At 40.5% G+C, this 13,580-nt stretch overlaps 1 protein-coding gene across 2 annotated transcripts in view; it reads left to right on the top strand.

Moving 5' to 3' along the window:
* The first annotated feature begins 870 nt into the window (after window positions 1-870).
* Window positions 871-13,580, top strand: part of lrfn5a (leucine rich repeat and fibronectin type III domain containing 5a) — a 135,732-nt gene continuing 123,022 nt past the window's right edge. For both annotated transcript variants that reach the window (XM_004559322.3, XM_004559323.3), the window contains exon 1: window positions 871-1,847. The gene's annotated coding sequence lies outside the window, so the exon portion shown is untranslated. The remainder of the gene's footprint in view (window positions 1,848-13,580) is intronic.

Genomic DNA, 13,580 nt, shown 5'->3' with positions numbered 1-13,580 from the left:
CGTCCCATTTTCCCCTTTATTGTTTTTTCTCTGTGCTGTAAATCTTCTAAGAAGAAATCTGAGGCTGCTGTTCTGAGAATGAGCTACCAAAGCTTTTTCTGGATAAATCAATAAATTTCTATTTCCATTTATGGAAAGCTGTGATGAAGGCAGTTTTGTCTTTAATTATATTCAACAATATAACATATTCGATCACTTTTAAGTGATTTTTCTAACTTTAATACACTAAAGTTAAGGTTATATACCTAATTTCTAGTAAGTGACCCGGCCCCTCCTATATTTTTATGTATGTGGCCCTCAGTGAAAAAAGTTTTAACACCCCTGGTGTAAACCCTTGGGAAGATTCATTAAGTGATTGGTAGCAGAATTCATGTTTACATAGGAACATCGTGGAAGCAAAGGGATCCTCTATGGGCAGACAATGACAATCAGACACTTAAGGGCAGCCTCAGACATTTTTATATGACTACTTTATCAAGAGCGGATGTAAATTAAACTTCACATTCATGGTATGGAGGGTGCCTGGGGTGGGGGGTGGGGATTCTATTACCATTCAAAAGTGAAGACTTTTAGGAATTTGGGAAATTTTGGAATGCATTTTGAATGACATGCAGACTTGCATGGGCGGATAGATTCCTCAAATGGTATTCCAGCCATCTGCCACTGTAACACCAGTGGTGCAATTTTATAAATGTTCCTATATCCAGTCACACTGTCAGATTCTGTCCTTATCCTAAAAACCAGTTCCATGTGGTTAAAAAAGTACTTGAAAAGCGCCACTCGCTGCTTTTATTTTGAAATCTGTATGAGGAAGCGATGTTCTCCTCTCAGATGAAACATGGCACTTGTCGGACCTGACACGCTCCGGGGATTAACGGTAACAGAGCAGCGACCTGCGAAGAGGATCGCGAAGCAGGTTAAGCTTTCAGTGAGCGAGTAACCGGGCGGCAGCTTGGCCGGGACGTTACTGCTCTTTTTATTCTGCTTCATTTTCTGCCCTTTTATACATTTTCCTCTTCTCTTTAACTCCTGACTGCAGCAGAGACCCACAGAGTTGAGAGAGGGTGAGCGACGGGAAGAGAGACTCAGAGACAGAAAGAGAGAGAGAGCGAGCGAGAGAGGACAGCAAGAAAGAGAACGGGAGGGAGTGGGTGAAAAAGAAAATCCCAAATTCGATATTAAAAGCTTGTCGAACAAGCCAGGAAATGTACTGGTTTGGATTTTAAGTGCTTAATAACCAACAAACTCTCCCTAACCCGCGGAATTTTTCTGGATTAATTTGAGTTTTCCACCCCTTTTTTCCTACCTGGGATATTTTCTGCCTTGCAGCGGAATTCTCCCTGTTTCACCTGCCCTAGGTGAAAGAGGGAGGAGAAGGAGCGGAAGAACAGGCGAGAAATAGAAGACAAAAAGAAGGAAGACAGAGAAGAGGAATGAGACGGGCGGAGGGCTGAGAGAATCACTCCAGTTTTCTCTCGGATCGGATTCTTCCCTTACCAAGCGGGTGGAGGGATGAAACCGGGAGAGAAGAAGACGGGGGAGAGTGTGAAAGAGAGAGGAGCGAGAACAAGAGGAGGATGTAGTCGTCGGGCGCTGTGAGAATGCAAAACGGACGCACCCCTCCGGAAGATCGGATTGAACTATAAACCTAAACGGAATTTACAGACAACCAAAGGATATTACGCACATTTACTTCGATATATACGTATATGGGGCATATTTTCGTATTTGGAGCATATTTGTGTGGAATTACAACTATAATTGCCACTATCTTCGCAATAATGGGATTTGGAGAAATAATTGCGCGCTGACAGCCGGTGAACGAAGAAAACCTATCCTTGAAAGAGGTAAAGTTTAAACTCTTTTATTTCTTGTTTAACGCACAAAATGAAGGCTCGGCTTTCTCTTGCCCTCTCTATCTATCCACCTATGCCTCCAACTCTTCCTTCTCTGTGCCTGGGTCTGCTGGAGCCGGGGAATGGTCGTCTGTTGAGGGGTAAAAGAGTTATTTCTAGACTCCCGTGCGCTGACATTTAGTCTGGATGCTGATATGCTGCGGGAAGGAGGCAGAGGGGGTGTAGTTTGATAGCATTGGGTAGGTGGCTGGAGGGCACAGAGAAGGGGCTAGTGCATTAAAGAAAACCACCACTGAGAACATTGCAAGGTCAAAATTAAACCTGGCGTAAGTTACAAAGGCTCTGTGTGAGTCTGTGGAGGTAAAGCCTACATTTTGAGCAGCTCTCTCCGTGTGTGTGTGTTTGTGTGTGTGTGTGCACGCGGGCGTTCGAGCCCGCGAGCTCAACCAGAAAGAATGAACAACTTGAGCGTGCGCGCAACGTGCGTCTCCAGCGAGAAGAAAACCCACTAAAATGTCCATGCAGCGGTTATTAAAGCGCGCAGGTATCTGCACTTCAGCACGCCTTTTTGTGCAGTACGCGCCACACCTTTACCTGATACCTGAAAATAAATAAAATTAAATCATGCATCAGTGTTTGTGCGCGTGCGTAAAGCAATTAAACCCACACACAATGTAACTAGAACACCACAACGATTTAGCTTTAGTATCCACCGTCTGTCAGTTTCAAATAATGACAGGGATGTTTTGTGTATGTTTGCGTGCGCGGGCACGCGTGAGACAGCGAAAGGGGGGGGGGGGGGGGGGCGCTACCGCTGAATAGCATAGGCCAGTATAGTTTGTGTGCACAACATAAAAAGTACAATATCTAAATAACAAGAAATTGTATCCATTTATTGATTAATTTCAAGGTTTCTTGCATTTTCAACCCATTGCGCTGATCTTGACTCTGCATCAGAGCAGATTCTGTGCTGGCCCATCAAAAGCTGCTCGGCTGCTGTAAATGTGGCATCCACAAAGATATAAAGTCTACAGGGTGATAGTAGATATGCTTACACAACAGAAGCAAACTGCTAAAACCACAAGCCTTACACATATTTGCTCAGCTCTGGAGTGTGGTCCACTGGCGCTCCATGTAAACATGGTCATCCATGCCTGCAGTTCAAAAACCATCAGTTAAGTTTAATGTTTGTTTTACGTATCATTTTTGACAGTGTGTAGCTGGAAGGTTGAATATCCCTCCAGCCCACAGGAAGTATTTGTATAAAGAAATGAAAGCAGTTTTGAGCTGGCATTGTGCTCCATCCCTTGGCTGAGACTCATTCCTGCATTATAATGTATGAAACACAGAAAAAACACACACAAAATGGCTGCAATGAAAGTGGCTCTAATAATAAAATAACGTTTATGATGGGATATGCTGTTGTTTGTTGCTGTCATTCCAAAAAAAAAAAAAAAATCCTGTCCACAGATGTCCTTTCAGGGGGTTCATTTAAAGCAGAATGAAAATTATTCACCAATTATGTGTATTTTTTTTTAAATTAATTATGCCTGTCATAGAAAATTTTACTAATCTAACCAAATTTGTTCCCATGTCATCATTACCCTGTCTGTGGGGTTTCTTCTTTTGTCTTTCCCACGGTTCTGCATTTTGCTGGATTGGAGTTTCGTCAGTTTGTACTAGTACAGTACAGTAGCTTGCATTGATTGATCAAGGCAATAAATTTATGCACACGAGCCACTCGTGCTGGTGCTAATGGCCCGTGGATATGGAGGCATTATGCAAATGTATCCCCTGCTCTAGAAAAAGAGTGTGGGTGAATGAGCGAGGAGAGAAACTGGTGATTTTTGGTCCATTTTAGTTGTGTTTAGCCTCCTCTTTATGCCTGAAAGGAGTGGTTTACCATGCCATTAGGTTTTGGATAAATGACACTGCATGTGTGTTACAAACTGAGTTTTCATTTTGAAAGACTTGGAATGAGTTTCTATTAAAGCTACTTCAGAATAGTTGCTGAGGTTTGATTTACCTGGGTTACATCAGTGTAAAATTTATAGCATTTCATGAGCATCTGATGGGCTTGTAAGGCTTGGTTTATGCTTTTGTGTGTGGTGATGTCTATGAAATTTCTCTCAGGCGTAGGTGTGATTCAGAAGCATTATTCTTTACCTTGCATTACCACAACCCCAAAGCGAGGTGGTGAGGTTGTTATTTATTCTTTATTAAGGCCATCTTTTTTCCCTCTGTTTATCTGTCTCCAACTTTTTCCCTCTCTCTTTCCTCTCTCTGTTTAGCTATCTGACAGAGGGCTGCAGGATCCTGCAGAGTGGGTGGTGGAGCTCTAATTCAATTTATTCTACTGCTCAGAGACAGACAGAGAGAGCAGGGGAGATAGTGAGAGAAAGAGGGAGAGGGATGGAGACCACAGATGTTAGGGAACATTTCCTATTAGCAGAGGAGAGGGAGGCCTTATAGGGAGCTGGCCTGACGATGTGACATCTGGAATGCTTCTGCAGCTGTCTGAAATTATGTGTGCATGAGTGTGTGGTCATTATCGAGTGAAACAACATGTCCTTAAAATGCCATCAGAGTCTGGAGGACCAAACAAAAAAAAAAACCCTATTCTTCTGTCTGTTGTTCACTAAACTATCAGCTGAGGCACGCATGAGTGACAGCTCAGAGCTGTCAGACAAAGTGACCGGTGACATTCACTGAGCTCGTTTCTTCCAGTAAAAAACAAGCAGCTGAGATCCTGTTATCTTACAGTATGTTGTCAAAAATACTGCGTGGAAAATAATCTATTAAATGACTTTTCTGTCATAAACCACAGAAGTAAGTAAACCCCCAGTCAAGACTTTTTATTAGATCTTAAAGTAGCTCTTAAAAAGCCAGTATGACTGTGTCAGAGTCACTGTTTCCTAACTGGTTGAGATGTTTCTCATTATGTAATTAGAGCTGTTCTTTCTGATTGGTATTGGAGTCTCACGTGGCATTTGTTTGCATTAATCTTCGCTGATAATACCTTATCGCTGAAGTGTGTCTGTCTTATTGCCCCTTAATATGCCCCATAATTAAGCATTTTTCTCAGAGACTGTCGGTGTTCTCTTTATTTTATTAGAACATGTCAAGTTTAATTAGGTGCATTCAGCTATGTATCTGCAATCAGCGATGATGTGCCTCACGATTTGATTTGGGTCCTCATTTCTTGTGTATATGCTTCCATTAAGTGAATTATTATGGAAAGCGGCTGATATACAAATAACACAGCAGCTGGAGGAAGCCAGAGGGAGTGTGGGTTGGAACTGTGCCTCCCATATCATATATTTCCATGTTTTTTTTGTTTTGTTTTGTTTTTTTATCTCACCAAAATATTGTTGTTTTTTTTCACTCTGACATTAACCACAAATTTGCCTACAAAGCATCAATCGTTTGTTTGAAGAATATTATACATAATTCCTGAATGTTAACCCAATTCAGTGGTTTCTGTTTGAGTTTAGAAATTTAGCATTTCAGATCTTAACTACAAAATTCACTGCTCCATTTGCTTAGAAACAAAAGCAAATCCATAAATAATAACTATATAGAATTTACCAGTTAACTAGTTAGCTACTAAGTTACTTAATTAATAGTCTTTCTCTGTAAGGCAGGATTAGTCTTTGGCTGATTGGTAGCTCTAGTTAAGATCCTGATTGAAACTCATTACAAGGTCTGTAATTATTGTTGAATAGATTTGTATAGATTTGTAAAGTTATCTCATCAGCTTCTTAAGTGCAGCTTCAACACACAGTCTTTGTTTGTAGTAGATATGTACTATTTTTCTTCTCATATGGTCTCTTTCTTTCTTACGTAAGTTACATAATGTTCACACCCACATTAGCCACCCCACCCCTCCCCATGCTACCTTTTTCCACACACCTGCTGCTTCACAATCACCTGTGATGTGTCTGACACTGCATCCTGCTTTAGGAAGCCGGTGGGGAGGGTGTTTGGGTGTACGTTTGGCTGTGCGTGTATGATGGTGTGAGCATGAAGACTGTGTGACATGACAGATGTGAGGCATGTTGGGCAATAATGAGCTGTGTGCAGCACAGATAACTGAATGTGACACAATACAGATTTCTGGCTCAGTGCCTACAGTGTGTGTATCTGTCAGTCTACTACTGTGAATGACACATATGCATTAGGTACAGGCTGATTAAGTAGACATTCACATTAACCTATGGGCCAGATTTGTTAAGTGGGAAGCATTGGAAAAATGTGATTCCACTCACATGGGAATGCAAAGTTGTGATCTACTTAAAATGTGCTAATTTATAAGCAAGTAATGTAATAGCCAGCATTCAACCAAGACCAGGGGGCAGCTAAAGAAGAATTGATTTGTTTTTGAATTTAAATGTAAACTGTTAAAAATTGCTTGAGGTTGTGTGTTAAGTGTTTGTGCTCTTTGGGTAAATCTGTCTGCTCCAGAGGAACTCAGGACTTAGCCATAGGAGGGCGTCAATTACAGTACAATCAGATTCTGACCCATCCATTTATTAATCCAATTACTGTTATTGTAAATCTGTGAATCACATTCATGTACTTGGGTGATGAGGGCGATGATTTAGTGAAGAGCTGCAGAACAAAAGTAAAGTTTTGCCACTTTGCTCACAGCTTCAAGCCATCCATATGTGCTGATTATGCATCTATCCAGCAATTGTTCCCCATCTTTGAAAACACCAGCAAGTGCAAAAACAAGACTTGTTTTTAAAAAAAGATTCAACACAGTAAATACTGAGCCATGAATTTAGTAAATCACGCTTGTGAGATTCATTTAAACGCTCTTCTTCTAAAATTTTGTATACTGAAAGCACAATTCGTTATTTCTCGTTGAATGCATATGTAATAAATCCTACAATTAAAAGCTTTAAACGATTAGCTACCAAGGAGGAGCACCATTAATTCATTCTTGTAGGCTTAAATATTACCAGGCTGTTACACATTAACATTAACACGCTGTAAACATTAAACAGACAAATTTGAAATCACGCAGGAAAAATTGATTAATAACAAACCCCTAATGTTTTATTTCCCAACGTGCTGATCACCTTTAATCAGCTTACAATCTCTTGAGTCTGTCATTTCTGGTTGAACGACCAATCCCCCAGCTCCAGGCTTCTGCTGACACCTATCAAAGATATGTCTCTGCAATTTAAAACTGTGAAAACCAAAATTCCAAAAGCATTTCTGTCTGGAGAAATGTGTGTGTCTTCACTAAGTGGGCATTTTTAAATCTTCATTTTAAAAGACTTTCTGCTTCCTAAGTTAAAGAGCATCCTTTGTGGTCCTGTGATGATTAGATATTGTGAGCCCTAAGCTCTTACTCCTGAACTAAGTTTACCCTTGTGGATTCTGTTACTGAGTATTTTCAAAATTAGAAACTGCATTTTCAGCATTTTGCCTCCATCAACCTGATGTACATGACAAAGTTAGTGATAAAGTTCATTATCCGGAGTAAATGCATCTAATTATGTAAACTAATAGAGTACATAAATTAAATAACCAGCACATGCAATCTCATTTTCAGTAATTTGAATACAGTGAAAGAATTGCCAAGTTGCAGCACAAGCATTTTAGCATATGCATAACTGTTTTTACTGTCAACACAAGACTAATTACAAATATTGCAGAACTGTTTTTATCAGGACACTTCAGCAGACATGCACTCCATCTGTGAAACTGGACCACACGCTGCAAAACACTGCATTAGCTTAACACAGTCCTATGCACAGTCCTATGGTATAGTAGCTTTCTGAACCAGTCCCAGTAGTGAAGTGTGTGGAACATTTTATAAATCAGGATGCTTTGTAGCATTTTCCTTTCAAAATATTATGAAATTTCTTCTCCAGACATCGACGAGAGGATAAGACTGAGACACAGATATTTGATAACATCTTCTGACCTATAGCACCTTGGAAGTAATTTTTAATGTCAGTTCAGTAAGATATTACCTGGACTTAATGATTTCCCATGGAGCATTAGCCATTTCCAACCTCACCATCCTCTGCCTACAGAACGGCTGACAGAATTGAGTTTGTGCAACTCTAGATGGCTGTGAGTCCTCAGCCTCCGATAACAAAGCATTGAGACAATGTGTGCATGGTTTGTTTTGCTAATCCTGTTTTACAAATTTGTATTTGTATGTTCTCCCCAACTGTCATGTCTTGTGTACCATGCAGGAGTGTCACTTCAGTGTCTTACATAAAAAAAAAACTTCTTGTATGAAAAGTTTCTTTCATGACAGTACCACTTTTTTCACAATAGAATACACATCAGAAACACAGAAAATGGTGATGCTATATTTTGTTTAATTAGAAGCATGTGTAGTTCCCCAGCAGACTGTGTTTTTTTTTTTTAAGTTATCCAAAAACACACTTACCTGAAAAAAGTATACACTGGCTTGATATAGAATTATGAAACGAGTAGCCAAAAGGTGAACAAACAACACCAAACACTTGGCATTTAAACAGGGACCACAATCCATTGCCAAAGACAACATTTGAGAGCACTTACTCACACTGTGTTGAAAGAATAGTGTTTAAAGTTGTTAATTACTCCACAGCCTCATCCCCCTTTCTGTGTAAATGCTTTCATCAAGGTGGATTCCTAAATATCAGCTTTTGCAGTATACAATACTGCATTGCTGGCCTAACTTTAGGTGTATTTTTTTTTAAACTTGTTGGAAAAGTCTCTGCTAGGCCATTCCCCTAAAAGAGTGCTTTCACAGTTACCTTATCAAGTAAGATGGAAGTTAAAACCACTATGAATATTCCTCCCTTTTCACAAAGCTGGTTGTGAAAGTTGGAGATTTCAGAAAATGAATAAAATGCTATATGCTGTATTGGACCTTGAAGATCAGATATATGCTATATTTCCACTGGTTTACATAGACCGATCAGGCATAATGCTATGGCTACCTACCTAATATTCTGTTGGTCTCCCATGTGTTGGGGAACAACACGTTATGTGCCAAAGCATCCCTGCCCTGTCAGGAGCACTCCTTCACTAGACCCCTGAACATGTGCAGTCATATCTGGCACCAACATGTTAGCAACAGACCCTGGGACTTCCATGGATTGGACTTGTTTGTCCAGCACACCCCACAGATGCTCGATTAGATTGAGAGCTGAGTAGTTTGGAGTCAACACCACAAACTCTTTGCTGTGCTCCATTTCTCAGCCATTTTTACTTTGTGAGTGGGCTCTTTATCCTTCTGAATGAGACCACAGCCACCAGGGTGTAATCTTTCCATGAAATGGTGTACATGGTCTGCAACAATGCTTAGGTAGGTGGTACGTGTCTTTGTCCCGTCTTCATCCGCTCACCCCCAACCGCCCCCAGATGGCTGCCCCTCCCTGAACCTGGTTCTGGTGGATGTTTATTCCTGGTGAAAGGGAGTTTTTCCTTCCCACTGTTGCCAAAATGTTTGCTCATAGGGGGTCATATGATTGTTGGGGTTTTCTCTGTTTTCTTTGTATTGAGTCTTTATCTTACAGTATAAAGCGCCTTCAGGCGACTGTTGTTTTGATTTGGCGCTATATAAATAGAATAGAATAGAATAGAATTGAATTGAATTCAGTTGAATTAGATATCAAAGTAAAATGCACATGGATGGCAGGACCCAAGGTTTCCCAGCAGAACTTTGCTCAGAGCATCACACTGCCTCTACCACTTTGCGTTCTTTCCATAGGGTATTCTTGCGCCAGGTGTTCCCCAGGTAAGCAACGCACATGCACACAGCCATCCTCGTGATTAGGGATGGGTATCGTTTAGGTTTTATCCGATACCGGTGCCAAATCGGTACTTTTGAAACGGTGCCGGTGCTTAAACGGTGCTCGAACCGGTGCTCAAACCGGTGCTTAAAGAATGGAGAACACAAACTTTGTCCAAAAACCTCTCATGTTCAGCTGGTTTTTTTTGTAAAAAGATAACAATGTGTGCCTTTTCTGCAGCTATGTGGCATATATGGTATCACTCTTGGCTGGAAGCAGTGCTTAATCAATGGGAAAAACACAAACTTTGTCCAAAAACCTCTCATGTTTAACTGTTTTCCACTTTTTCTTTGGTCATTTTAGCCTTTTTGGCCAGGGTGAAGGGAGTATCTGCCATCAAACAAGAAGACAGCCGCATGTAGCTATGACGATGTTTGCTAGTTCACCTTACCTGCATTAATGTAATAACGTGGTTAGCCTACTCAACGTAAATTACACACGAACAACATGAAGCTACTCATGCAGAGAAGAACGGCTGCTGCCATCATCATTTCTGCTACACTGGCAGGGCTAGGGGGCAGGACTCTATTCTTCGGGTTTTTGGGGGATGTTGCTCCGGGTCCGATAACTGGCAACCCACCCGACGTGCACGGTGTGAGGTCTCGCAGCAAGCTATCAAATACGGCGCATTTCTCGGCTTTTTAAAAAAACGCTATGCGTCGCCAGCTGTTTAATCGGATTCTTGGTGTTACCTCCTTTGACAGTATCACAGTATCAGCTTAAAGCACTTGTTGCAGGCTGCTGAGTTTGCATATTTTGCTGTGAAGTACAGCCAGACTTTCGACCGCTTCGCCTTGGGCATTTTTAATCTGTAGCTCTGCTCTAACAGAACGTACGTACCTGGCCCTGCCTACTATCCTCGGAAACGTAAAATGATTGGCTAGAAGTGTATCACAGCTCAGGAAAAAAAAGCACCGAAATAAAGCACCGAAATGTGCGCTGCTTTTCGGTCTGGTTACTACCGTTTATGTCAGAACCGGTGCCATCATGGCACCGGACACCGGTACCCATCCCTACTCGTGATGGAAAAGAAAATGTGATTTATCAGACTAGGCCATCTGCTTCTATTGTTCTGAAGCAGGGTGGGCAGTTAGAGCTAGGCGAGTCTCCTCGCTACTGGCTAAAACTAGTTTCATAAGCTTAATTACAGAAGAAACAACAAATACATCCAAAGAAGATATTGACTACTTGACTGTCACTTCTTTTAAAACTAGATTATAAAAAAAAATTAAACAACTTTGTGTAAAAGTACTGAAGCCAACAAGTATAGTTTGTTGCTCTTCACATGTATACCAAGGGCTATAAAGGGCTACAATTTCTACACTGTACAGAAAGGTGGATGGCTTAAAACAGCACAGTCAAAAGACAATGCAATAATGCCTTGCCTTCTTTATGGCTTGTGCTACACAACATTTAAAGCTATATTATGGAGCTACACCTTTCAGGACAATGGACGTTAACATGAAGCAAGTAGTCATTTCAGCACCACGGACAGCTCAGTGTGCTCCAGTAGTTTGACTGTTTGAGGCTACAAACAGGTTGTAAAGGCTTTAAAGAGTTCAGTGATGGTCAACTGATGTTTTTGTTTGTTTGTTTATGCTTCTCTCTCTCGCTCTCTCTCTCTCTCTCTCTCTCTCTCTCTCTCTCTCTCTCTCTCTCTTTTGACGCAGGGCTGAAAACCGAGTAGATTAAATGGTGCATTTAATTAAGAGGCTTGGGATCAGGAAGTCAGAGATCAGTGTTGGTTCTTGCCAACTATAGCTACATTTAGCCTAGCTTGTTAGTGCATGCCATCTGTTCACACGCAGATTAACGCTACACAGCAGGCCGGCCCGTAGCAATAGGTGCATTTTGCAGTGCGACAGAGTATAGGTTGCTGTTTAGCAGACTTGAATTCCTTGGGAAGTCTTTGGGTTAAGTGTACTAAAAGGTCATCTTTTTAAGTTGTAATTATTAATACAATACAATGGAGGTCATGATTGTGTTGTTTTTTCCTTTTGAGCTATGACATTGTGTCTCATTAAACTCCCCAACTCCAAGTTAATAAAATAAATGCTTCTTGTGAAAGTGCAGAGCTGAAAATATTATATTCAATGCACAGTTAAATCTCATTTGCATCCATATGTGCTGGTTGTTGTTTAGGGTTCCATGCTGATTTGTTTTCTTTTACTCTTATGTGAAGCCTGCACATAATAGTATGTTTTAGGGTGCTTTTGCTTTCACTTGAGGTTTTATCCATCTGCTTTATAAGCAATAACGACCTCCAAATCACTGCATCCCACTTAGCTAGCTTTTACACCAAATACTATAAATAGCACCCAGCTAATCCTAGTTGCTGGCTATATCTTTATTTATTTCTTTACTCTTTCTGCTTGGCAGTAACCTGAGCTCAGCAAGCTGCATCCCAGCAACAAACACTTCAAAATCTGATGACTTGATATGTGTGGCTAAGGGATATTGATATGGTTAGAGGCATTTTCCAAAAACTTTGAGGATGCTGAGCAGTTAATTATTTTGGGGGGAAAAAAAACAGCTGGGGCACAGTGTAGCAAGTCTAAAACAGATTGCTTGGACAGCGACTGAGCTGTGTGTTTGCATTAGATTAGAAAAAACTGTACATATAGAGGTTGAAGTTGTGGAAGCATTTTTGCAAGTATTTTGTAGGATTTAAATCTCCTTCAAGGAATGTGATTAAGCATATTAGCCCTGCACAGTTCACTTGACCATTTTGCAATCTTCAAAAATACATATTTCTTTAACCTTGTGTTGTTAGTGTAGAAGACAGTAAGGCAGGATTCACGCAGTTTAATGCGTCTTTGCTCTCACTTAGTTTGAACAAGGTGATGTTGTGTGTTGTTGAAATGAATCATGGATCCAAGACTTTGTCTTGCATGCTCTGCTGACGTTTTTTTGGGCAGCTGCTGCTAGCCAGTCAAATTACAGAATGAAAATAACACCACAGGAGCAGGGCTCCTGCAGTTCAACAGAATATGTAAATAAGCAAATAGAGAGCCGAGACAAAATACTTAAATATTTTAAAATGCCATGATTTTTTGTTGACAACAAACTATTACAGCTGCTCTTTTTGGTGGTTAGATCAAATGAATCCATAGATCAGCAGATACTCTTTATGGTCTCTCCCCCCACCTCTGTGTGTGTGTGTGTGTGTGTGTGTGTGTGTGTGTGTGTGTGTGTGTGTGTAATTTAGTATTGATAAAAAGTGTTTCTCAGCCTTATTATTTTCTAACAAAGCTGACTGTGTCAGAGCTGTCAAAACTTTGGCTGATAATGAACCTCATACTGTAGACTGTCTGTAGATCCTTCATGCGCGTCAGTCAGAATGGCTTGATCTATCTACCACTCTGCTTTCTCACAAACATAAGCACAAACAGAAACAGAAAAAAAGAGTTGTTTTAACATACTTCTATCTTTATAGCCTTATCTGCACTTGTGCTCTTAGTACAAAACAGACAATTTACACACAGGGAGCCGTGGCTGAAGTTTCGCATTTTGCTCTTGGTCTTAATTATTTGGACCTGAGGAGCAGTGGGATCAGTATTTAGATGTTTTATGGTTACATAAGCTTTGAGGGCCAATGAATATTCTAATCTTGCAGAGTAACAGATGTGAACCATGTCCAAACGTATTTTAAAAACACTAACCTGTTATTAAGACACAACAGTTGCCAAAGGGTGTAGAGTGTGGCTAGACAGCTTCCAGAATGAGGAAGCTGTGTGGTATTAAGAATGGGTTTACTATTCTCATGCTTTGTATCTGTTGCATAACATTTTGTGGAATAACAGATGGGAATTATAGTGATTTATTAGTTGGCAGTTAATACTGTAACATTAAAGCTTACATATGAATAAACACAAATTTTTTTTCCATTAATGCAGCAGACTTAAAAAACTGCTAA

This window comes from Maylandia zebra, linkage group LG19 (genome assembly GCF_041146795.1).
Source record: "Maylandia zebra isolate NMK-2024a linkage group LG19, Mzebra_GT3a, whole genome shotgun sequence".
Lineage (NCBI taxonomy): Eukaryota > Metazoa > Chordata > Actinopteri > Cichliformes > Cichlidae > Maylandia > Maylandia zebra.
This window is presented reverse-complemented; position numbering and strand designations above follow the sequence as displayed.